The 27049-nt window shown below is 38.1% G+C and overlaps 1 protein-coding gene across 17 annotated transcripts in view; it reads right to left on the reverse strand.

The window, feature by feature from the left end:
* Positions 1 to 27049, reverse strand: part of ESRRG (estrogen related receptor gamma) — a 406419-nt gene that overhangs the window by 130312 nt on the left and 249058 nt on the right. The window contains exons 1-2 of one of the 17 annotated variants that reach the window (XM_037406057.1): positions 7843 to 7847; positions 7142 to 7145 (exon numbers count right to left, since the gene is read on the reverse strand). The exons of the other annotated variants lie outside the window; for them this stretch is intronic. The gene's annotated coding sequence lies outside the window, so the exon portion shown is untranslated. Of the gene's footprint in view, positions 1 to 7141; positions 7146 to 7842; positions 7848 to 27049 lie in introns of those variants that run through there. 17 annotated transcript variants of the gene reach the window in all.

Below are 27049 nucleotides of genomic sequence, written 5' to 3' on the forward strand. Positions count from 1 at the left end.
AGAAACGTTACCCTCCACACTTAAAATCAGTACTTCTTTGGGGAGGTGGAAGGAGCAAGATATCTGGTGTCAGCAAATAAGCCAAGGAAATGGGAAGGTTAAAGCCGTGAAAATATCTTATTACATGGACCACCTGCTTGTGTTGTCCTTTCCTCAAGAACTGGAGGGGGGGAAATCCCCTTGCCAGCCTGCAGTAGTGTGTGCCTTTTCTTCTGCATCTGCTGCCTTGTAGCCGTCACTGTTAATGAGTGCTGTAATTAATAGATAGCTCTCTCTTGTCTCTCTACTTGCACTCTGGGCTAAGCACTTTTCTCAAGTCAACGTTTGAAAGAAAGCGGGTCGGCACTGACTTACAGCAGCTCTGCGAATTCCTTTTAATTTAGAGCACTTACACCACCACTCCACTTATTACCTTATAATTACTGGACCGCTCTCACATACATTACGATCTTAGACTAGAGTTAGAAGTTATTAGGGTACTAAAACATGGTGTCGCTCTGTCTCTCTCCTCTTTCTTTGACACTGAATTTTATACAGCTATGATTAAAAGTATCAAATTAACTTACACATTCTACCAACTTATTCTTTATGTTAATTTTCTATATACTAACACTAAGGTCCTTTTATTGACTAAACAGGTACTTGGGCTTCTTTTCACCTTCCTTCTGCTAAGACTCCGTAGATAAAATCTCAAAGCACAGCAACAGGAGTCACTGCCTACAGTCTGTCATAACCAGCTTGATGGCATGTTCTCGTCTAAGACTCCCACAGCTTATTTTTTTTCTTCTCTAATTTGCGCCATAATGAGCTCGAATGTCACCCCTTCCCAGAAAAAACATTTGCAATTAATTAGTCGTCCAAATGCATGTAGTTTTAGTCAGTGCAGAAGTGGCTATCTCCCACTCCAAGCAGTCAGAACCAAAACATAATCACAGTTCCACGAGCATTAAAATCTGATCACCAGCGTTGCTTAGGCTAAAGCCAGTCTGCTGATGCTTCTGAAGTAGCAGACTCAGGTACTAACCAAGACAGAGCTGCTTTCAGCTACAGCTTAAACAGTACAGACCGGATTGGTCCCCGCTGGCAAAGCAGAAATGCAGTTAAAACATTAACCATACCAAGGAAAAGCAAAAACAACAGTGCCTGACTCAGAGAACAAAAACTTTCTCAATCCCCCAAAGGCAAACCAGCGACAAGGCTGGGTACCAGCTGTGGGTGGGCAACAGACACCTACTGCTTTCACTCCTTTCTTTACTGTACCGCATCTGAACGAAAGTAATTCAAGAGCCATCTTATACGGATGGCAGGTGTGACCACCATCAAATTATCATGCTGAACATTTGGAATAATGCCTAAGCTAGATCTCTGTAAAATCCCTCCCTCAGTTCCCTCCTAATTACTACTTAGCTCGTTACACTGAAGAATTCCTAGACACCACTGCATTATAGTCTAAAACTACAGTTGGAGCTTAATTCTCTCTTCCTCTCTGTGTCTGAAATTCTACAGCTCTATTATTCAAGCCTGAAATATTCACAACTATCTATAAATTCAATTGTCAGCCAGTGGGTTTTATTCTAGACCTCACTTCAATCTAAAATTAGAGGCACTAAAATTCACATTAACTCTAAGAGGAATGTAGTGAATAAGACTTTATTTCAAAAGAACACCTTTTTGTCAGAAAGAGCTATTTTCAAGATGATGGCTTTATCTGCATTCAAAGAGAATAAGCCCAATTCCACATTGTGCTGTTAATGCAAAAATTTTAGGTCACATTGGATTAATAAAAATCTAAATTTAGTTAAGGTTTATGAATAGAAATAACATGTGTCATATAAAAACGTACAGTATTTATTTTAAAGCGTTGGTGGGGTTGTGGGGTTTTTGGTGGTTTGTTGTGGGTTTTTTTACTAGATTTTAAGTCAAATAAATGGCATCTCTATTTGTGGTGGGCTGCTCTCACGTAAGTTTTCTAACAACGGGTCGCTCTCAGGTAAACTTCCCTTTCAGTAACTTTAGGGAAAGTAACTCGCTAGCTCTAGAAGCATTTCCATGCCCACATACAAGAGAAACTACATAGGGTGCTGCAAGCCTCAAATAACATGCAACATATAGCATGACTCCTCACATCTCTACTAAATTTACTTTGTAACTTCCTCATTTAAATAAGACCTGAAGTCAGTCACTGCTGGCAGGAAAGTGTAACGACAGAGCACTTCAATATGCAACTCCTGCTTTAAAATGGTCTTAAACAATAATGAATAAATTGTAATGCTATGTGCTTGTAAAAGTTGAATATATTAAGAATTTATTAATGCAATCACATTTATATTTCCATCTGCCTGCCACATTACTAATGATATTGACAGTGCTGACACTGGCTAGATCAGTATCAATATACAAGTGGAGTACAAAAATTAACTGCATCTGATTACAGTATATCGCCTTAAAAAAGAAAGCCTTGCCATTTGAGCCACTGGGAACTCTTCATATTCCATCCATACATCCAACTGGCTCAGAAGGTGACTTTTCCCTCGTTTCCTTTATTACCAATACCTAAAGGAGGTCAAAACAACACACCACTACTTCAAAATCCACGAACACACCTCATGTTCACTTTTCAAGTAGGAAAAGCTCTGCTTACAGCATCATTCGCTATTTCATAGTTGCACTGGTGGTTTCAGTGACAGTAATAATTAGTCATAATAATTAGAGTAAGCATCTTTATTATAGACTAACACTTTTATTTGCACATGAAGTTTTTCTTTTCCCGAAGAGAGAATTACACTATTTCCATAAATGTCAGAATAGGCTGTTAGCAGTTGACATTTTTTAATGACAGCTACTACGTAGGAGCATCAGCAAGGCAAGTGTTATTATGCACACCTAGGTATTTTTTACGCTAACAGTGCAATCCATCTGATTTTCCTCCGATACATTCCTCTAACTCACATGGATGTCAACCAAAAAGGTCGTAACTTGTTGTCCTCATATTTTAACTACGAAAACCAACGTGTCAAAGTCAGTCATGGTCTAGGTGACACACTAAGTCTATAGCTGAGCCAGGAATGGAAGCCAGCTCCTTGCTTTGACCATAAAGGCCACATTTCTTCTCAAATACCATGCTTACTTCTGGTATCATTTCACAGGTCCACAGCTAAAGCAGTAGACGGAAAACAGTGCAGCATGTTCCAGTGATTTCCCACACTCTGCTTCTCTGAATGTAAGAGGGAGAAAAACTGTTTCTGTGGAAAGAAATGAAAATGTTGCTTCTCCCACCCACGCCCACGACAACACCTCAACACTTTCACCAGGTCCTGTTAAAGAGCTGAGTAACAATTTCAGGGGAGCTGCTTTACATGGAGCATTTTTTTCTGCTTCAGCTAATTGCACTCAAGTAAAGTGGCAAAATGTGAATCACTTAGTAGGAAAATGGGCACCAGCTGCTATTGTCAGAGAATGGAGATGCCGAAGAAAAGGAAAGTGACTGAATGAAGTGTCATGTCAGAAATCAATGGTGCAACGTGTGATTTGAGAAAACATGACTGCTTTACAGAGACAGGGTGTCATTATGGCATCACAGTAATACGATGCTTTGACAACTGCTGGGTCTAACATATCATCATTGCATTAAGGTGCACTGGCTTAGTTGGGGGAAGGAAAAGAAAGGATTTCTGCTTTTAATAAGAAATATCGTAAGGCCTGCTTGGTTAACCTAGTGGATGAGAACATTAATTGCAAAGTATTCTGAATCTTGTCCCATGCACACACAAACAAAACTGTTATTAAGCATTAGGTCTTTATTAGTGAACACACGTGCACAATCATGTAAAGAATACCCTGTGCAAAACAGAATGGCTGCGGTGGGGAGGCTTGGGTTTGTTTGGGTTTTTTTCTTGGATGTGGGGAACTTAAATAAATTTTGAATGTTTCGTTGTTTTTTTGTAATTTCTTCTTTCTTTTCTGTTTTCTTGACACTTTCACCATTTCACCTTGATAAGGGAAAGCAAAGCAAGCCAATGACTTCTTCTAGAGCAGCTGTCATAGCCACCAGCAGCCAGAACAGAAGAAGCAAGGCTTGAAGCCATCATGTTGTTACCAGCAGTGGCCTGAGTTAGCTGACGATTGCTGACAGAGGATCCAGCTTCCCGAACAGTTATTGCTGCCCTGTGTGCGATCTACCCAGCTCTGCTAAAGCACTTCCTACGTACAAGACAGTGGAAGCCTACACTACTGTGTGGTCGTTTTTAGTGTAACAAAAAAAAACATTATCTGAGGCCCTTCACATTTGCACTTAATCTGTTAGGCTGCACTTCATCTGTTTTCCTTGCTGCCTTCAAAAAAGCAAAATTTTACCGTGGCTGACTTGCAGCTACTGCAGACCCTCCAAAATGAGGGTGAATTATTTTAACCACCCACCACCACCACCACACATAAATGAATTCATTATTGCTTCCCTTTCTATTTCAAGTTGATTCCCTGTGCTTCCTGGTTGATAAACTTTGTTAACAAGAAGGAAATGATCCTGAGATACCCCAACGTGTTGCAAATTATCACTGTTGACAGCTTCTGCATTTAAGGATTACATGTGATGCAACAATGCATACTAGTGTCATTTATCTTTAGCTCATTTCCTTGGACCTATTTCAACTGACGATGAGCATCTCTTGTTTATAGCTCTAAATACTGTAAGTGAGCAACTGGCAAATCAATAAAACTGTTAAATGCATAATAATACAGTGTAATTACTTACATGATATTTTGCATAATTAACTGTCTGAGGTGTTCCTTGATATAATGGATACTCAGAGTATGGAATAACCGATAAGCCTATAAAACACACCCTGTTTATATGAACAGAAATTATGTTTAAAACTCTCATTCTAATAATCCAAATCGGGCTTTGGCACTATATGACAGAAAGCCTTCATCTCCTGCCAAGTCTAAATCAATTCTCATAGCATTACTTCATAACTAACGTGATATTTCACTGATGATGACTATTACCCTGATTACTTGGAAGTAATGTAGCAATAGCAAAAATACACTTAAACAAACTACTGCTATTTAATCAATATTATTGAGACAAACTAAGTGTTTTAATAAGTCTGCATAGATGCACTAATGCTGGTTTAATTAAATGTATCCTTAGACATGCACAAGCTCTGTAGCATACAGATCCTATGGTTTGACAGACTATAACATTACTCTTCTGAATTTAAAAGCTGAAGCACTTACAGCCAACAGCATTTAAATCTTTTCAAACTGCAAAATAATTACTCCTTACATCGGGTCCTCTTTTGGGAACAAAAAGTAAATAGGGAAGAATACTCAAAAGACTTTGCACCTTTGAGCCAAGACACCAGACATCTGAAGAGGTGCCAGCCCTCAGTGACACAGTTGTCCAATGCATCTAATGTATGTCACCACAACATGCTTACAAAAACAAACAAACAAACAAAAAACAACTGAAAGGCAAAAAATGAAGCTGATCTAAAAATCACAAACCTGGCTTTTAGTTTTGCACGTGTGCATGCAACAAATATCCCATCAGCTGTATTATGCCATCACCACAGGAAGTTTCCAGCAGAAAAGACCTGCCTATGTCCACAGATTTCATGTATTTTAAGTAGAAATAGATACTTTTTTGGTATGCCATGATGAACAAAAAAAAAAGGGGCGGGGGGGGAGCAAATACTGAAGAGAACACAAGAAGTAGATGTCACTTTAAATAAAAATCGTTCTGGAATGCCTGAAAGTTATAGAAAGAAGGAATATATTGATTTTGTATTTTGTGTATATTTTATGGTTCTGATACAACTTAAAACTTCAGTAAATACTTCATACACCTACTTAATTTTTAGGTTTCTCTTTTTCTCCTGTGTTTCTAACATTTTTACAGTTTGAAGTTGCAATCGTCTCATTAGAATACCTTAAACTTACCTTCTCTTGTTTACTAACTTTTAGCCTAATGTTAAGTATTTTTTGTTGCTACAGTATGCAACATGCCTCGAACAAGCTCTGCAGCAAGAGAAGAGTGGAAGGCGGCACAAACTCCCACTAAGAGATTTCCCATGCCCAAACAGTTTCAGCCAAAAGGCTGTGATGTGGCTACTAGAATGATGGTGAAGCCTCCTCATATGAAAATCAGCATATTGATCAGGAAGAGTAAGATTTTGTTACTCTATTTTCAAACGGCAGACTAATACTAATTCATGTCATATGTTGGAGGAAAGCAAAAACTCTGATTAAGAAGTTAGGTGTTTTTCTGTGATGGAACATCATTTCACTTGTGGTTGTACTCTAGTGGTATCAGGTGGAGTCCACCTGGTATCTCTAGCCCCCAGAGGACACGGGGAGGTGTCAAGGAATCATCTAATTATTAATTGTGAGGGTCCTTTTTATTAAGAGAAATCAACTGAAAGAGCAGAAGAAAATGAAATGCTACATTGAGCTACTTCAAGGGAGAAAAATATAAAACTACAAAAATAAGTCAAGATTTATTCAAGAACATAACAGGCTTTCTAAAGAGGGATTATTTTGAAATGATTACAGCATCAAAAGCAGTTACTTGCACCAGTCAGAAAGCCAGTACTACAGATCAGAGAGAGGTAGCTGTCAGTCATCACTTTCCAAAAGGAAAAAGAAGACAAAAAAATGCCTTCAGTCTCAGGAAGGAGTCAAAGTTTGCATCACCAGATTTTTCACAATTTCTAGCAGCAATTTCCTTCCATCGCTGAAAGGCAGAGTGTAGGTGTGTGCACACCATGTACCTGTCTCCCCACCCAGCTCCCTCACTGATTTTCTGCAACTTTATAACCGAAGAATTATAATTTGTCAGCCAAGCTCTGTTAAATCGGAGAAGCGATTAGAAAGAACATACCAGAAACAGTATCCGAGAGTGAGCGTCTTAAAAGACTCAGGACTAAAACTTACAAAGCAAATGATCCTTCTCCCACCCCCTCACTCAGCTGGCTCCCAAGTATGTCCCATCCTCCTCCCAGCCGCACGCCACTGATTTTAAATCCCCCCTACACATACACGTGCGCACGCACAAGCAACTAAAAAGCTACTTTTGTGAGTTGGAAAATGACGTTTTCCTGCAATCAGTGTTTAAGTGAATGTTTGTCCCAGTGTGTTACACCATGCTGTCAGCTAGCAGCAGGGAGTCGTTGAGTTGTTACTACATTTGATTTGACTGCCAGTAGGAAGCTTTATTTCTACCAACTGTTAGTTGCCAGCTCAAAGGATCTTCTCTTACTTCGAGAGGTTTTTGGGTTTTTTTAGTTCTAGTCTATTATTTTTCTCTTTCACTCTGAGGACTTTTAGTGTACAGCAGAAGCATCTCCACATCTCCATGCATCACAGCACTCTCGTCATTTATACTTGCTGCCTTAAACACAAAAATGTAATTGTATTAAGGCAACTTTAAGTCAATCCTGACACGCATCAGAAAAGTGATTCTTGTATCTGGATACCTGAATGAGAGGTGCAAAGATGAATATTTGCATAAGCAAACTGAAGCAGGGGCATTCTACTCTGATCTTTTCCAAAAAATGTGGGATTAGACTGGAGGAATAGGTAGGGAAACATAACCTGGGTGGATCTTCCTTCCAAGGAGAGCATTTGCTACCCAGACCTTTATATGCTTCCCTGACAGAGGTTTTAGTAGGACTTTTTGTTTGCTTGTTTATTATTCATGTATATCCCAAAAGGTTTCTCCTCTGTCAAACAAGATCCTATAACTTTAACAGTTGTTTACAATGCTTCCTCTTCCTACACAATAATGATGATTTTGATAATTAGGATCTAATTATAATGGATCTGACAACAACTTCCAACAACGAAAAGCATCTTTAGAAAAACGAAAGCATATGCGTGAATAGTGCAGGGAGGTGGGGTGGGGGAGAGAAATACATTCCTATGAGACAGCCTGAGAACTCAGGCTGAATGGAAAAGTAATTAACACTAAAGAGCTAAAACTGTAATTAAAGAAAATTTCATTAAAGGGAGGCAGGTGATTCCACTTTCCTAAATATGACAAGGTGCTGTATAAAAATAAAACAGCAGCCGGTTTCAGTGAGTGGAGTAGGAAAGCCATGTCTTTAACCAGATCAAATTCTCGAAATTGGCTGTCAAGACGGGATTGTTGTGATTTATACCCGTCTATCAAGCGCATGAAAGAGAGAGACAGGAGAGGAAAAGAGGCAAGCTGCTGTCGCTTCCATTCGCAAAGCACCTTTAATTTCCACGGCACCATCTGTTACCAAATCTAATTCACATTCCTTCCTAATCTGGTTTAGTTCTGTAATACTAATTCTTCCACTACTCTTATGAACATCACTCTCAAGAAAAAGCTTTGGTTCTGGGTTGGTAAAAAATTGAGTATTATACAGTTTAGGTTCTGGTGACTTAAGTGAAGCATGCTGCCCATTAAAATGCACCCCCGGTAAAAGGATTTGTTTCCAGTCAGTGCAGAGATACAGAACTGCTCATATTTGAAAAAAAAAATCATGGGGGAGGAGGGGAGAGGAAAAGGGGAGAAAAAGAAGAGGAAAAAATAATAATAATAATAATAATAAAAAAAACCCACAACACAAAATGCAGCTGATGATAGGAAAGTAGGCTCTGAACATGAAAGCAGAGGTTGTCATAAAATACAATTGTTGTCAAGTTTAGTCACTTACAGTACTGGCTATAAAATCACTTTGTCACGGTCTCATAACAAGGGCTTGAAACTGTATTTTTGCTAAGGAAACTAAAATGAGTGAAATGTAAGATTCTACAAGGGAGAATATATTTCTTTCAAATTATGAGATGCAGACGGCCGTAAGAAACCAAAAAAGGTAGGGACAAAAATTCAAAGTGGTTTACAACAGTCTCCTGAGTGCCACGGTCTTACGCTTAGCTGCGTGATGATGACAAAAATCCCAGTCACTTTTGTGGGACTTGGAAACAAAGTAAAGGACCAGCCCTTTCCCGTGGCTGACTGCTCCCAGTCCGGCAGCCCCTCATCCGCTGGCCCTAGGGGTGACTTAGCTTTCTTCCCAGTTGCCACACAGAGCTCCTTGACAGGTCCTCTTGAAGTCAACATAAAAAGGAAAAAAGGGACCTAGATAAGTATTACTAATAAGAGTATTGTGGTACTATTTATTAATAATGCTCGTCCTTCACTTAATGATTTTAACACAGATCTTCAACTGCATATCCCAGTACCACTATCTCCCTCTTACAGATGGGCAAAACCAGACACAGAAAGCTGAAGAGTTGCCCAACACTGCTCAGCTGGCCAACGACACAACATGGAACGGAATCAAGGTCCTGGGGAATCCCAATCCAGTATAGTTTGCATTATTTCTTTTTTTTTTTTTTTTTCCTTTTTCTTTCCCCCCCCTCCCCCCCCCATGGCTTTGATGAAAAAACACCTTGGAAGTCTGAGTATTTATTTCTAAGAAGGGAACTTGCCTTGAACTTCCAAAATGGGACCTTTGTTACTTTTATAGTTTTCTTCTAAATAGGAAACTTATTGTAAGGTTAAACTAAATATCTTCTTATTCCTACATTAAAATGTTTATTTTTTGTGTTCGAGTAATCCCAATTTCTTTGGTGTAGCCTTCCTAAAAATAAAGCCTATGGCAAGAACAGCTTTAGCCAGCACACAGGGTGATGTGTGAGCAATGTGTAATTGTGAATAGTGCAAGGTTTTTATGGTTTTGGGTGGGGTTTTTTAAGAATTTGAAATGGAAGAGGCAGACAACACCAGGAAAATAAATTGCTTTGATAGAACAGTAATATATTACAAAATGCAAAAAAGTGTGCTAGTTTGCATTATATGCAAGAGTAATGCATAAACAAATTCCTGGCAAAAGAAATTACAAGTTTGTAACTGCTGTGAAACATCCATGAACAGAGATGTCAGTTCTAAAGACAAACATGAATTCTGAAGAAGTCTCCTCCCATATCACTGCTTGATTCACAAATTGCTTAAATCATCTGGGTAATTTTATGAGCAGTGTTGGGTTTGTTATTTTTATGGGAAGAGTAGGCAAAAAAAGTAAGATCAAATTTGTTCCAAACACAGCACATCTGCCATTTACCATGGGTCAAAACCTTGGGTACAGGGGAATAGATCAGCAACTCTGAAGCTTTGCAAATTTATACTAGCTAATGGTGTTATCCTCCAACCCAGCCTGTGATTTCAGAGGGTCCAAGGTCCTGATACTCCGATATGCGAGATGCAGGTGGATTACCATAACCTAGTACACCAAAAGAAAACCACACTAACATCAAAGGATATTTTATTTTATTTTTTTTAAACTAAAGCATTTAAGTGATATGAGCCCTGGCTGCTAATGCACAACATTTTTATTTCTACACTGGGAAGACCCTTAATACTTTAAAATGAAAAAAAAAAAAAGAACCTCTTCCTTTGCATTTTTACTCATTGTTTGTTTGTCTATCTTGATTCTGGAAGCACTAGAAATTAAAAATAGCCAAACCAAATAGCTGAGTATGTTATTTGGGTATGATACTGACGACCGAATTTATCATATGCCAAGATAAATCAGATAATTTACAGAAGTAAAACCTATGCAGCTTAAGTCTTTTCTAGTCTGTCTTGTATTTTAATGTGTGATTACAGATTTTTCCAAAAATAAAAATACACAAACTTCTGCCTTTTCACAGTTTCTTGTTCTTCACATATTACTATGTGTAATTCAAACCTAGTCATGCCACTGGGTTTACATGTCAGAGATTTGCCTCTGGATATAAGCAGCAAAGGTCAGGAAGTAATGACTTACACTTTTAAAATGTTTGCATGACTCCAGCAAGTTTGTAGGATGAGCTTTTCACAAATTCCTGATACGGTTTCTACTGTTTTATCTTTCGCCTTCTTTTTTGGTGGGAGTCACAAAGAGAAAAGAAGGAAATCCGGCATATTCTAGAAAAAATGTCTAAAGTAACAAAGGTGAACCAGCCCAATTGTTACATTCAGAACAAGGAAGTTACTACTTGCAATGCTAAAGCAATTGTATCAATATGCTGCAATTATTACATGCTGAACCCATGGTCACCTCTTCTTCTGTAAGAGGTCTCTGAGAGACTTACCCGTGCATAGCTTTACATGAACAGAGCAGCATCTCCATACTGCACACTGCAAATTGCAAGTGTGTTTTAATGACAGATTCGCTTCAATTATTCCAACAGTATAAAGTCTGGATCAAATATTTATTTCTTGCAGGTCTAAAACTTCTGATTAAGTCGACTGTCCTTGGGTAAGCAACCAAAGAAAGACTGGCCTGAAGAGAGCACTGCACTGCACTCCACCGTTAAACTGAATTAACACACAAGTTTGATCCTGAGAAGTTTTGTGTCTTGCTAGTTTCAGTACAAGCACAGGCTTCTCTGCAAACTGAGTTATCAGACCTGATCAATTAATGAGAATGCATTAACTGATAATTTTACCAGACTGGGCTTTACATTTTTTCTATCATGATAGGACTAAGGCCTAGCATAAAAATCCACCTGCATTCCGCTAAGCACCTGCCTAGAATATACATCAAAGCTGCCCCAGCTCCTTCACTGGTTCTTTACATAGTAGAGGGTCTGACAGTAACTGAGTCTTTGTATCACTGCTGCTTCATGGAATAGCCTGGAGTTCTAAAAAATAAATTATGAGCAACCAAGATAACACCAATACACTCAAAACTTGAACTGCCTACAGTTGGAAGCTTAATAAACTGAGGGTGTTTGTGGAGATCAGCATGAACATCTAAAGGAGGCCACTCTCATCTACCCCTGGATGGCTGCATCAAACATACTGTCAAATCCCAAACAGGACATCAATGAAACATCCATCATAGGACAACAAATAATGATAGCCAAATGATGATGCGGGATTGGCTGACTGTACATTATACGGGCACAGTGATCCTACGCATTGTATTAAATATGAGAGCCTAAGATTTATGTTATGGGTGATAAGGCCAAGAATGCTGTAAAAGTGAAAAAATATGGCAACTGTATGCAGTACATCACTACTAGGATAATTATTTATATAAAAACTTCCCATTCTTACACTTCCAACATGTAGGGATAAAATTCATATATTCAAAGAAGACATAATAATAACCTGTCAGCTTGTTGTGATAGATACGTTTTTAATCCAAATGACCACAGTCTCCAGTCTACCTGTCATAAAAGGACACCAAAAAATGAATTTTCCTTTCATAATTCTTTAAATTGAAAGGGAAAAACACAGAAGCATGATAAGTGGCTCATTCCAGTGGACAGATGGACAGGCAGTAGCAAAATGTATGAACAAAAGGCACTGTTCCTTCACTAATGCTGTTTTCACTTGTTACACGCCACAACTCAGAGACAGGGAAAGTGCTCCTCCTTCCTTTGACTTTTCAAGTACATCCCCACATAATCTAAGTTATATTCCACACAATAAGAGATTGCTCTAAAGACTAAGGTGTATTACACTATTTAGCTGTCATTTGAAAGCAAACCTGCAAAACCTAGCACGAAACCACTATTTCATGTACATCTTACTGACTCGAGGCACTTGCCAACAAAGGTCCCCTATTCTTAAATTCTCTGCTACTAGGGAGGAGTATCCAACCTGTATATTTTAATTTCTAAAAATTCACTCAATCAAGGAAGCTTCAGAGAAATTTAATAAATCTGTCTCTTCAGATGCAGAAGGAAAACTACACAGTCCATTCCTGTCCTCTCCACCTACCACACATACAAATCCACACCACACTTTTGCCACGCATCTTCCCCAGCCTGCTTTTTTCCAGGGGTAAAAATCACAAAGAAATTTAACTAAGTTAATTTTAAGTGCTGAAAATGTAGGCAGACTCCTCAGTTATTTCATTTTAAAAGATCTTCATTTTCCCATCTGTGTTATGGCAATTTTATTACACATTCGGCAAATTTACAGTAACAAGATGTTCCCCTGACAAATTAATCACTTTCCAAGCATTTTATCATATAAATAAAATATCACCTCAAGAGAGAAAATCAGCTCAATCAGTTGATTTAACCCATCTTTCAGGGAACTCGTCTGAAACAGATTGAGCGCATTTTTTCTGAAGAGGGACTGCACACACATCCTCCTGTACTCCCAGCTCATATGGTGAGGTTTTTCCAAAAGAAAATGTTTAAGACTAGCTGATAGGCTGCAGCATTCATACTGTAAGGAGTAGCTTGCTGCAATGACAGCTCTCCATCAGGAACAGAGATTTGTTTAGAAGTTGGTATGGGTTTTAACCAAGGACCTACATTTCTCCTTTGATCACTGCCAACTATTTCTGCAACATTGCTCTGGTATTTTGCAACAACCATAATGTAAAACATATATGGTTTTTAATAATCAGCTCTAATGTTTTAACAATCTCACCATGAAATAACACAGGTAAAACTCCAACCGGTTTTGCAGCTGATGAAATTTATGGCTTTTTGCTTGGCTTTTTAAAATTCCCCGAGTGCTCTCTACTCATTTTAGAAAGTAAATTCTGCTTTTATGAAACATAAGAGACTGGCAACATTAGCAATGCAATGTATGAACAGTAGAGAAGTGGGTTCAATTCAAGTTTTCCCAAACTAATCCTTAAAACAACTCAATGCCTTTCCGGAGAGAATCTGTCACTGAAGCAATTTAACATTTCTGCCATTTAACCTTTCTCCCTCTGCCCTGCTTTCTGCATTCTACTTTCCATTCAGAGGCTGCCAACAAGTATAAACAAGAACAGTAAAGGACTAACTCTGTTTATGTTACTAGAATCTAAAGTTGTTTAAGCCAAAAAAATTTAGCCAGATTTGTTATTTTTTACCTGGACTTAGTAGTATCAATAGAGGCTTTTTGCATTTATTCCAACATTTTAAAAAAATACAGTATCAAATCACCATTTTGCCAGAAGAACGACCCTGCCAGACAACACAGATACCCAATTCTTGCAACATGACTATACTCTTCAATGAGATATTTACAATATTCTCAACCACAGAGTTGTAGGTGCCAAAGAAAAGAGAATCCACACATCTGGACAGCCTTTTCATCCCCTCAGCAAAATACTAACTTTACTTCCACAAATACTAACGCACGAAAAACACACATAACAACACAATTCACTAACCTACAAGCAGGAGAACAATGTGCTTTACGGAATGCTATCAAATAGCAACATAGATGCAAGTATTTGCTCCTTAGCCCATATAATTAATAATGCTGAAAAGAGCCATATTAATACTACAAGGCATCAGTATTAAAAGCTGCAGGCTCTGCAAAAGCTTGAATGCCTTAGGTGTTATCAATAATGTTCAGATGAACAATTATGAATTCACACACAAATACAAAATTCCATATCCTATATATATCTTTTACCTGTTAAAGCATTCCTGGTTTAGGTAGTTAAAAAAAATTACTCTCAGAAGTCATGAAACACACTGAAGAATTCTGACCATAGGCCAGAGCAATTCCAGTTCTTTAAATGCATGTTGAAAACTTAAAAAAAAAAAAAAAAAAAAAAAAAAAGCCAAACAAGCCAAACACAAGACAATTACTTATAGTACTTCTTAATCGTATTCTTTTCTATACTGGGAAAATATAAGTATTTGTTGCAAAAGATGCAAGTGAACCAAGCCAACTGGAAAGGTTTATTATACATTAAACACTTCTTCCAACTACTTAGCCAGGAAATTTACATGTATTAAGTGACTTATGCATACAAGCTTTGCAGGATCAAGTCTCAAAAATCAGTTTAATTCAAGAAGCAGCTTCTTTAGCTTTCGCTAGGAAAAAAGGGCATTCTAAACATGAAGTACGCACCATGGGATGTTTGCTTCTTTCCCTGAAATGTAAACAGTGAAAATAAATACTTTTTCCTGTTCTAATTAATGTATGTTTTTAAAAGACTTGAAGCAGCTGGAACCTTAAAGTCAATGGAAGATACTCTGTTCTCAACCAGTATGCACAAATCAACCATTTTTTATCTAAGCATAACTAAAAGCAGTACTCTGCTTGACCAAGAAGCATGAAGCTCAAATGCTGCAATGAGAAAAAGCAGAAGAAGATGCTTTCTCCTCACATCTTTAAAATTGAGCAAAATTCAGTGTTTAAGTGACATCAGAATACAACTTTGAATCCAGAATCCTGCCAGATACTGAAAACCCAGGTGTCAGTGCAGCCACTGTGGGACCTGACGAATCTGATCCCATGCCGTAAGCAAACAATTGCTTTCAAGATTCAGTTTACCTGGTTGAAGGATTTGGCCAGCGTTTTAGAAAAAGTTACACAATGTTCAAACCAAAGCATAAGAATACATAACCATTCACATAATGAAGAGCAAATCTTGCAGACCTCATGTAGGGTGGAAAGCTTCAGCTTGAGAAACAACCTCAGAGAACATTGGGTGTTCTCTATTTAATGCAAATTCCTACTAACATCCATTTATACTGACAATATCTAATTGAGGCAAAGTGTCTTTGTTTGGTACTCCCTTCACAGCCTGCTAGTGGACTTCAAAAATGCTGCACATGGCACTTAGATGCTTTGGCCTAAATGTCTGAGATGCATAGACCTCCTTCATTTGGCTTTTGAATTAAAAATTGAACTCCCTTTTCAAAGTCATGTCCTTGCAGTTTGAAAGTGGCCACTAATCCTTTTATACACTATAGAATATTTTCATCATTTTTTTTCGTCTGCAATTGTTTCCTAATTCACCACAGAACATATACTGCAGTCCTAAAATCATTTAACAGTGGAGTCGATCCACAGGAAGAATGAGAACTCAAAGACGTGGGAACTTAAGAACATAGAGTTTAAGTTACTTTCAAAGGTTAAATGAATCTACATTTAGTGGGGGGATTATGTAACTTTGGGGATCACATTTTAGATAGAAAATGGATATTCACAATGACTCAGATACTTTAAAATAGTCTCCAGCAACTCAACTTTTGCAAACAAGACCTCTCCCATCTGAAGAAGATACAAGACACAGAACCTTTTAATTTGAAAGATGACAAAGTGGATTATCAGTTAGTTACACGTGCCAGTAGGGTGATCCATTACCATGGACGTTCTACTGCAAGTACATGATGTCGCCTTAATAGTAGCTAGAGCCTTATTGGCTTAAAAAAAAAACGTGAAAAGGGTTTTGCATGTGAATTGAACTTAATAGGTTTGACATGGACTAACCTTAAAGAATCCAATCCACTCAAATCCCTTTGAAGGCTGCAGCTGAATTTCATGCAAATCTTAGAGAAGTAGCCAAGCTGCTGGGATTTCAAGATGCTCTGTCCCCTTCTTCTGCAGATCTAAACCCAGGCAAAACAATGGCACAAAACCCTCCCACAATTTCAAGGATTCCTCTTAAGGTGATCCTGGTTTTATTCTTTGGCCCAGGGAAGTCTGACATTTAAAATTTGAAAGTAAAAAGATTCTGACATCAGGAAGCATATCAAAATATGAAGCCAATCTTTTTTTTTTTTTTTAATACAGCATTGGACTAATGCTTCATGGATTTTAAAAATAAAATTTGACGTGACACCACTATTACTAAAACGCTTAGAACAGAATGATGCAAATGAGTTTCCTATGCTCAAATCTAGCACTAATGATTTTTATCTTTTTAAAAAATAATTATTTTAGCAACAAATAATCCGTCATAATCTGAACCTTCTGGTGGTCATTTTGAAATTCAAGCATGCAACTTTGAAATAAATCTATTCATTTCTTCAAGGCCACTGTAACAATATGAAATTCTGTTTGCTCACACCCTACAAAAATATCTAAAAAGATCTAAGTGTTCTATGTACATTTATGCAGGCAGAAAAGCATATATATGTATTTGTCTGTGTAACAATATATACATTGACAGCTGCAAAATTATTTGTTTGATGGCTGGATTTAATCTTCACCTGATAAACAGGAGAGGAAAAGGGAAAGGAAAAGCATTTGTCAATTGCTTTTTCTCTTAGAATAAAGTACAGATGACTACAAATGTAACTAACTATAACCAAATCAAAACCACACAGTGTGTATAAAGCACCGACTATGCAAAGCAGTTATAAATTCTTGGTTAACAAAGGGCACAGAAAGCCCTTAAAGGAAATATTTTATTTCTGCTAAATTAATACCTAAAAGCATTACATTTCATCAGTTTCACTTAGGTTTAAAGTCCCCAAAGATTCTCCTCCTGAAACTGGCTATATTTTATGTGCAAACCAGGCTGAGAGCTATCTAAATCTAGATAAAACTCATTGGCTTGTAATCTTCACAATGATCTATACATCTAAATCTATATGCAAATCAAATGCTCTCATGCATTAACACATTCCAAAGCATCTAGGAGTAAGAGAGTGCTTTCTCCCTCTCACAACCCCCCTCCTTTGCTCCTCTCCCCCTCTTTATTTACACTAGCTACCTAAATAATTCACACTGCCTTCTTTTCAGCCTGCATGTTCTTCTGTTGAAGCCTGCAATGAGCTATTGCAGTAACCAGATGGACACATGAATGCAGCAGGTGGGACAGATGGCAGACCGCCCTGTCTGACGCTGGCTGCCTCAGCTTGGACTGCCTTTTCCTTCCAGGTACATTATCATCAGCGTAGCAGAAAGCAGCACACAGAGGGAAAAAACCTTTTACATACAATACTATACGAATTAGTTAAATAAATGACCAGATGCTTATTTGCTTTTTAAACCAAAATGTAATTTACTCAGAGCGTGCAAGAAGCATTTCCCCTCCTCCCTTACAGAAGAGAAGTCCACCTCTATTCTCCAGAAAGTCCCCCGAGTGGTGCACATAAAACAAAATATGCCTGAAATCTTACAAAGATCTTAAACTAGTGACTTCACAAAAATTTTGATTCAGCTTCAGCTTCCAAATACCTCTACCCTTTCACAGGTAAATGTTCTCCTTTTTTCCTATAAATCTATGTATCTTCTCATACATAGTCGTAGGTTTTAGATGAAGTCTTCACAGCTATTATACATACAGTGAAAAGCATCAGCTTCAATCTGAGTAGCATGTTCCTTGAATGAATTTCTTCTGCTTGCCTTTTCAGGAGATATATAAAACTAATAGTTTATTACAAAAGATTTGATGCTTCTAAGGAAAATTCAAACAAAACCTGAGGCAGTAAGTGTTTCTTTGACCGCAAAAATTAATGTTTTAATATGTTGCTTTCCTCTCTGGAATGCTGGGCAAAACACAGTGAAGATGAGAGCAAGAAAAAACTGTAATACACGTTTTGAGCAAGACCACATGAAACTGAAAGGGAAAAAAAAAAGAAATTAGGAGAGTTTGACTAGCATCAGTATCATTGTAGGGCAGAAGTTACTCCTTTTTTATACAAAATATATTGCTGTCCAAATAAGCATAACTGATTAACTTCATACTCTTTTCAAAGCAGCAGGCAACTGATCCAGTGTATTAATTGAAATCACTGTTTCAAGGACAACTTTTAAAAAATCATATTGAAAAAAAGGTATTAAACGTAAGCAGTCGGTCAGGCGCTCTATGCAATCCTGTACTATCCAGATTTGTCTCTCTAACCTCTTCCCCCACCCCTTGTGCTATGTCAATGACAGCAGCCTGTCTGCCTGTCTCCCTCTCACAGTGCGTTTCACTCTCCCCCCTTTCCCTTACGTGCACCTTCCCTGAACTGACATCTAGAAAACCACCCACCTCTCCCTCAAATATTTCTGCTGATCTATAATAAAACAGTACGTGCTTCCCTATTAGCCTGAAGTTCATGCTTATTTTAAATTTAAAATACAAAATAAAAACAAAATACAAAAAATAATTTTTTTGCAACTATATATGCATACATGGAGTATGGTTGCACTTGCCAGATTAAAAAGTACATTGTGCCCTTTTCTACAGCTTTCATGAATTGCTTGTATTTGTAGTCATCAAAGCTCCTGAATAGGAACTACCTATATATTTATGCACGGCACAGCACAGTAGCATGACAGGGGTCTCTATGTACTACCATACCAAAAATATGAAATGATAACAGGGTAAACCATACAGAACTAACTTACAATTACATTCCACTACTGAGTCAAAATACCTTTTTTTAAAAAATCAGAATAAGCGATTACACAATGTTGAAAGGTAGAAGAAAAAGCGTAAATCAAGACACGTTCAATGTTAAGTCTGCTCCCTCCGAGTGTACTGGTGTAACTGGAAAAAGAAACTGACTGTAAATAAACCTGGATAAGTAAACGAGCACTGGCCCAAACTGGCAACTGAAGCCTGAAACAAACAGAAACTTATCTCTTCAGAGATTTAAACACACTCAGTAGGGACTCAAATAACAATAAACACAATAATATTATATCTGGTTTCATCTGGCCCAGGGAGAAGACATAGAAGTATTATCAAAAAGTTTACTCTTGTTTATTTCTGACCTGGCAGAAGCCAGGAATTACAGAGAACCTCAAGGGACAGACTGCTTTCATGGGATGCCAACTGATTTTGAGGCCAAAGTGGTTAAACACTTCAGATAAACTTTGGATAAGCAGCACAACTTCTGGACACTTATGTGTCCTAACTGAAAATCCTGAACTTTAAGGTTTTGTATCACCACCTCTCAGAAAAAACGGGGGGGGGGGGGGGGGGGGGGGGGGGAAGGAACCAAAAAAAAAAAAAAGGTGAAAGAATCCAGGGTTCATACAAGGAAACTGACAAAATTATGCAATAGATTTTGGTACCAGCAACTTCTAGAAATGGTGAATTATGCGCTACCAGCTTCAGAAAAGCATTTCAAGTTACAGAAACGTGTTTACAAGTTCGCAGAGACACACTAAAAGCAGTGCACTTCACAGTCAGTTTACAAATGCTGTCACACAAGCCATGATTTCACTGTGATGATATAAGCTGTTTTCTCAACAACAATATATGAACAGCACTCTGAACATGCAGGAACACCCTCTTTAAAAATAAACCTCTGAGCCACTGCCAGGTTGTCACAACAGGAACACATACACTATTGGAGCAGCAAACAGAACCAAATTTGGCTTCAGAAAGTATTATATTGGTAAGCTTGCTTCACTACTGATGGAAAAGTTCAGGCAATGAAAAATTAAGATGCCCCAAGCCTTCTGTTTTCATCAGCAAAACTCATGCTTGAAACTGACCGTGTTTATTTTTAGAGTTGAAGCTGTTTGTGTATTTAACTGTATGTGGGGAAAAAACATTGGGGAAGAAAGAATGAAACAATTCCTATTGTAAGGTCACAAGACTGATACTAAGTTCCTTCTGGTTTGAACATATTTTCACATTAGGTATTATTTTAAAACAATTGCTTTTAATGGATTTATTAAATCCACTAATTAATAAGGTGATGTGACTATTTAAGGTATTTTAGAAAATACATAAATTCTTGACCTATTTTTTGTTCTCAAATCTACACAATTCTCTTTAACTTCAAATTTAAACTTCAAATGCAATCTTCCTGTTTGTGTAATGCTTGCCATTGCTTTGTGGACAACATGTGTAGAGCCAAGCCCTCACTATCTGAAGCCTGATGTATCCCCTTAAAAAAATCAGACCTGTACCTATGAAGAAGCGTATCTTGACAGCCAAAGGAGCTGAGTTGCACAGGTGTCCGCAAAGACAGAACTTGCACCCTATAAAAGCAGCTATTGCTCATACAGGCATTTCAGTAAAAAAAAAAATAAAAAAATCACTGCTACATATGTATCTATAATCTGGTAATGTGAAAGGAGTTACTGCTGATGAGAAAACACTGAATGATAATAAAAAAAACCACCAAAACTTCATTCTGTTCTAGACGGAAAGTAATTGCCAATCCCGATCCCATGAGAGAACATCACAGGAAAGAAGACATAATTATACTTAAACTGCACTTGATACAAATACCATGAAGTTGATTTTCAAAAGGATCAAATTTTCATTAGAGCTCTGCAACAGAAGATCTGATGAGTTTTCCAAGGGCTGAGGTTATAGGACTTCTGAAAATGTTAACCACTTCAGGAAAAATGAGTTGTGTTTTTGGGCGGTTGGGTTTGGGGGGGTAGGGTTGGATGTTTTGGGGAAAGAAAAAAAAAAACAAACCACCAAAACACCAAAAAAACCCACAACAAAACAAACCCTCACATCAGTAAAACTGCATACAATATTTATGAAAAATTGTCACCTTAAACACATCTTTACCTAAAACATGACTATTTCTTTGGTCAGGTGATACACTGATAGAAGCAGAGAAATGGGAGCAGCTTATAAACAATCCTAATATACAAGTAAATTCTGCTTCCACCGCAAATATATCCCCCTTATTTTAATACAGAGCATAAGTGAGGGCAGACTTTGATGCTGAATGTAATAGATACAATAAATACATAGCTTTAAATGCTCCCAAATATGGAAATGCACAAACGCAAAGAGAAGGAAAAGCTGGCTTTTTAAAGAAAACGTGTACAGAAGAAATAAGCAGACATTAAACCCTAAATCATAAAGGTGTAATTTCAAAAAGACAATAAAATCTACTTGCTCTCCTATGTCAACAACCAAAAAAAATTAAATGCTGAATGCTGACATTCCATCCTCCCTTCCCTCTGCTGCAAAAACTGAAGCGCTAACTTTGAACACCTTGACATTTGCCTCTATGCCTCTGGTTTAACACTAACAGAGGTCTACTCTTAAAGGACAAAAAAGTGTCTTTAAAAATCTCAAATACATAATAATTCTTGCACTTACTTCTCTGCAGCTGAGCAGAGCCCATTTACATAGTCCACTGAACACTGTTTAGTAAACAGGACAAGAGTGCTTCTATCTTACTGCCCTTGTAAAACCAAGGCAGGGGTTGTTTTTAGTGCACACTCTGGTTCAGCATTAATCCTGTTTTATGTTGTTCACACCTGCTGCTGACTAGCAGCCTGCTGATGGGTTGTGGTTTGTGCTGCTCCGAGACAATCCTCACCAGCTTCAACAAAAAACTAATCACTAAAGTGGAAACAAAACCTCAACTGCTCTGCAAAAACCGTAAAAGGGAAGAACTGACATGCATGCCTAGTTCTCCTTACTCTGCTACTCCGGACTGTTCAGAATTTAAAATGGGGTTTGAAGTGCGCATGCTTATATTTAGCCCTCGTGCCTAGCTTTCCTAGGAGTTCTTCTCCAGATAGCGAATCTTAGAGACAAATGTCACAGACACAACCTTTATAAATATATGCTGTGTAACTCACCTTTTCCTTTATGCCTAATAAAATAATAGGCTTTGCTCTAACAGAAGTACTACAAGTTGACGAAGCATCCTCTTGTGAACCTTTACAGAAACAGGCTTCTTTTGCAGATTTGCAAAGAAACTCCCTTTGACACACTTTCACATGAAATTCAAACATTACTGTCCTAGAAAACAGGTTGTTTGGTGGTTTGTTTTTTTTTTTAATCACAGCACTGATCTGCACATTTACAAAAAAAAAAACAAAAAAAAAAAAACCCAAAAAAAACCCCCGCGCCATAAAGTCAGATCTTCCTCCCACTGATTCCAATAGTAAAACACACCTATGGCTTCATTTGTACAGAAGCCTGAATACTTTATCAGATACAAAGAGGTGATCTGTGATTAAAGGAATAGTTCTGGAATTACATACTGCTCATATCCAGAGAGAAGAAAATCAAGGAAGGGAAAACCAATGACAATAGAAACCCTTTGTTAGGCAAACACAGCAATGCAAATTGTGCAGAGACCAGCCATAGAAATCACATGCAACTTCACTGACTGAGAGACTCAAATGCAAGCACCATTATCAACAACAAAGTTTGCACTAGAAAAGTCTCTACAATGGAGGGCAGGACATAGTACTTCACATCTACTTTAAGGTACACTTAGTATAACTAGAACAACATAAAGGAGCATCAGAATATTTGGAGAGTGAACTCTCTATGTTTCCTTTATCCTCTTATGCCATCTTGGCCTATTTCTACAAAAAGGAAAGCAGAAAAATGCTTTTTGTCCAAGAGCCAAGTTCCTATATCTTTTAAACACTGTATGAACCTTTTCATAAATAAAATGCTGGTTGGAGGCCAATCAAGGCAATTCTTCATCTATTAAAATTTATTTTGCCTCTCATCGGGAAAGATGTGCTGAATGACCATGACCATCCTTTGTGACTTCTCAACCCTTCATAGGAACACCAATGTGCTTCTGCCCATATAGGAAGACAATGAGCATCAAGCAAACATATGTATTCCATGTTACAGCTTTTCATCCAAAATTCATCAGCAGAAACAAACCAAGATCAATCAATCTTTACGTAAATTCAGCATTTCAACCCCTCTTGCATTCAGATGTAAAACCAAGGAAAAAAGGGGTCAGTGTCACTCTGTCTTACCATACGCATCTGAAGGATTTTCTACCTCCTCTTTAGTCAACACGAGACTGAAGATACTGGCATAATGCCAACACTGCTTTTAAGCTCACACAGAAAATATTATGGGGTAATCTTAGTATTTCCTGGTCACACTCCCTTAGGCATCTCTATACTGGTGCAAATGTCACATCCTGGCAGTGAATCCTTGGACACAGGCTCCCTTTTTCCATTGATTTCTTTTAAAATACTACCAAATCATTCATTTTTTAAATCAATTATAGAGCCTGATCCAAAATCTACTAAAATGAATGGCATTCTTTCCATTTAGTCTTGAATTGGGCCACTACCAGTAAATGCAAAAGATTTCTTAAGACGGATGCAGGAGCTTGGCAGTAGGCTGTCCTTCATACCTTGGAAAAATCTCAAATAACTCATGAAACAATGGTACAAAAAACCCTACAGTAATTGTGTTAAACAGCTGCATCTGCATTATTTCTGTTCCAGCATTACCTAATGTGTGAGTATCTAATATGTTTTTCAACTCAGAAAAAAAAAAAAAAAAAGGGGAAAAAGGGGGGGTGGGGGGGTGGGAGGAAGCCCTGACTCCGTCATCCATCAAGTGTACATCCAGGCCACTGCTCCCAAGAAATTTAGTATATGCTAAAAAGACATAAAAAGCTTTCAGAAATAACAGTCCTTCAGAAGCTGGATTATAATTTTGCCAGGTGGAGTTTTTGCCAGATTATAAAATTGACTTAAATGCCAGGATACCACATTTCACAAGCAGCAGCAGCTTACATATTATCTAGTATGCGCGGCTGAGGTGCACTGCAAAGCTAGACTATCATCATCTGTGGAGGAGAGTAAATAAATAAATAAATACATAAAAATTGGCATTCCCTGTCAACCTCGCTACCTGCTGCCTTCAAGCGCTCTTTTCAAGTATGGCCTCCACAGAATAAAAAAAAAAGTTAAGACTACTTTATTTTGATTATAGTGCTTTCCCCAGGCAGGAATTTTTATTTCAGTTTGAATCTTTAAACCATTACATTTTCAGTGATGCATTTTTATATTTACAGTTGACATCTTCATAGAAGAATGAAACCTTTGAGCAACAGCTCTAAAGCATGAAGGTTGCCTGCAGTAAGTACTTAAATTATTTTACACCCAAATGGAGCCAGTTGTTTTTTGCTAAAATTTAATAAACCTTAAATCAATGACCTTTCTTTTACTGAAAGCCTGCACATGGGAAAACTAACTTTCCCAAGAAACATATTTTGATGAGTAAATGCCAAACAAAGGGCTATTTAAATCTGAACATTTTCTCAATTTATAGCTTGTGAACATTCCCTAATGTTCCTAAACTGCCTAATGTATAGAACAGCGGTGCCTTGGTTTAATCACATACCATTGATTTCAGTGTCACAGTGATCTCATTGACAGTAATCAATAATAATCCAAAATCAATCAAATCTGCTCTTGTACTATCATTCATCCAATTTGAATATCCCAAAATTAATTGTAGGCACGTGAAAAAAAAAACAAAACAAACCAACAACCCTGGAAATAAATAAAAAGAAAGCTACAAAAATAAAAAACAGTAAACTTTGAGAAGATAATAGCGCATCCAAGCATGCTTCATGCCTGCTGGGTTAAGTTAATGATGAATCATACCTTGCCTTGCCAGCAAAGACTCTGAGATATATTTTTTTTCGAACACAAAAATACACAGCAACTGAAGACAGAGGACATACTAGTAAATGATCAAGCATTATTTTATGAACAGCCGTGTTACACACTGAATATCAAATCTGTTGCCAGTATATTACAAAATGCACAAGTATGTTACACTATGAAGAACTGTACATTGTAAGATAGCCACTGCACTTGATAGAGCAAGAGAGGATAAAATGACTGAATTTCAGTACCAAAAGCATGAATAGATGTAGCCACTTATCAAAAGAGCTGTTATTGTTGCCGAGGACTCCTCTCTCAACATATTCACCTGTAATTTTGTCAAGGTAATAAATCCTTCCATTCATTACAGCACACTCAAAAGCACCCTGTTATTTAATTTAAATGGAAAAGAGGCCCAAAGCGTCTAAAACATTTACTTTTGCTAATGTAAAAAGTGCTGGCATTTTACTTCATTCCTGATAAGCTGGTGCCAATGGATGTGATTATTCTTTTCTTATTCAAAGCGTATCAGTAGTTCGAAAGCACTCTCAATCTTATCAGGTGTATGAACAGCACAGTTACTGAAAACAGTTTGTACTGCTCCTCTCTCTTTCTGCCAGGCTATCAGATAAACCCAACTAACTAACTGTATTTACACACAATCAAACATAAGCTGTGTCTTCAATATATTGTAGCCCGTTTCTGGCATGCTACACATTTGCTGCTTGACATAAGTCGTAACAAAACCAGCAGCAGTGATTTAGCTTACAACAAAAATACAGCCACTCTACAGTGCATTACAAAAAAGGGATGTGGGGAGGGGGGAAAAAAAAAAAAAAAAGGAGGGAAAGAAGACAAAAAAATTTGTAAGTAAGAATGCTCACTTCTGCCTCAGTGTTGCATAGGTATTTATCTGGTGCTACTTGGAAAAGAGCATGGAAGCAGCAGGATTCAAATGCATTCAAAATATACCTGACACAGGACTTTAAAAAGCAAATAGAAATTATTTATCTGCTCTAGTTTATTTTAGTTTCCTGTACTCTAGGAATAGAAGGAGGGGGGGGGAGGGAGGGAAGGATGGAGGGAAGGAAGGAAGGAGGGAGGGAAGGAAAATGGTTACAATGCCTGAAAGCACTTAAATGCCTTCACTGTTTTTGTCCAGAACAAGACTCTGACTTCTCATGATGCAACCTTCATCTGGCATTAAAAGACCCGCCACAAAAAGAAAGAACAACACTCGCTCCCCTCCCTCCATCAAGCCTCTGAGCACCCCTCCTTTCTATTCAGTGTCTCAGATACTGATTTTCAGTGCTAACTACTGAGGAATAATAAAAGACCTACTACTTCAGAAGGGCCACAGCTTTGAGGATTTTGCTTACTGCACAGCCACAGGAAATACGTGCAGAATCTCCTCTCATTCTTCTCCAAATGACAGCTACGATGTAGTATTTGAAGAGTTAAACGTTAACCTGGCTGTGTGCTGGGCGCTTTCGGCTAGCTAAATGAAAAGTTCTGGAATGCCGGGAGAAATCCTGAGTTTTAGCTCTTGATTAATTACAGTCTTCTTCAGAAGCTGAAGCTTCAGTCCCAGCGTGGAGCGCTCCTTCCCACCACCCCCACCCAGTGACAGCCTCTTGCCGAGTACCTCTGATGGAGCAGCAAAGGGCAGACACGTGCCACCACCTGAGCCCATCTCGCGCTTCTGTCTGGACTCCCGGCGCAGAACGAGCCATCCTCGAGATTTGTAGGAGAACAATGAGCTGAATTAAGCCAAGTGTGCAGCGCCGGGTAATTCAGCCGGATTGTTGTTTCTCCATCTGTGACACCACGGCCCGGTGATTGATGGGACAGGTGTCATTCATACTAATGTCAGCCACCGACAGTGGCTGTCCAGCTCTTTAAATATCACCCAGCACCAACTGGGCCCAAGCAGCTCAGGCGAGAAGAACGATGGGGTACCCGTGGAGCTTTACTCGTTATTGGGAATCCGATTCTCACCCCTTTCACACTCACAGGAAC

This window comes from Falco rusticolus, chromosome 12 (assembly GCF_015220075.1).
Source record: "Falco rusticolus isolate bFalRus1 chromosome 12, bFalRus1.pri, whole genome shotgun sequence".
In the NCBI taxonomy this organism is placed as follows: Eukaryota; Metazoa; Chordata; class Aves; order Falconiformes; family Falconidae; genus Falco; species Falco rusticolus.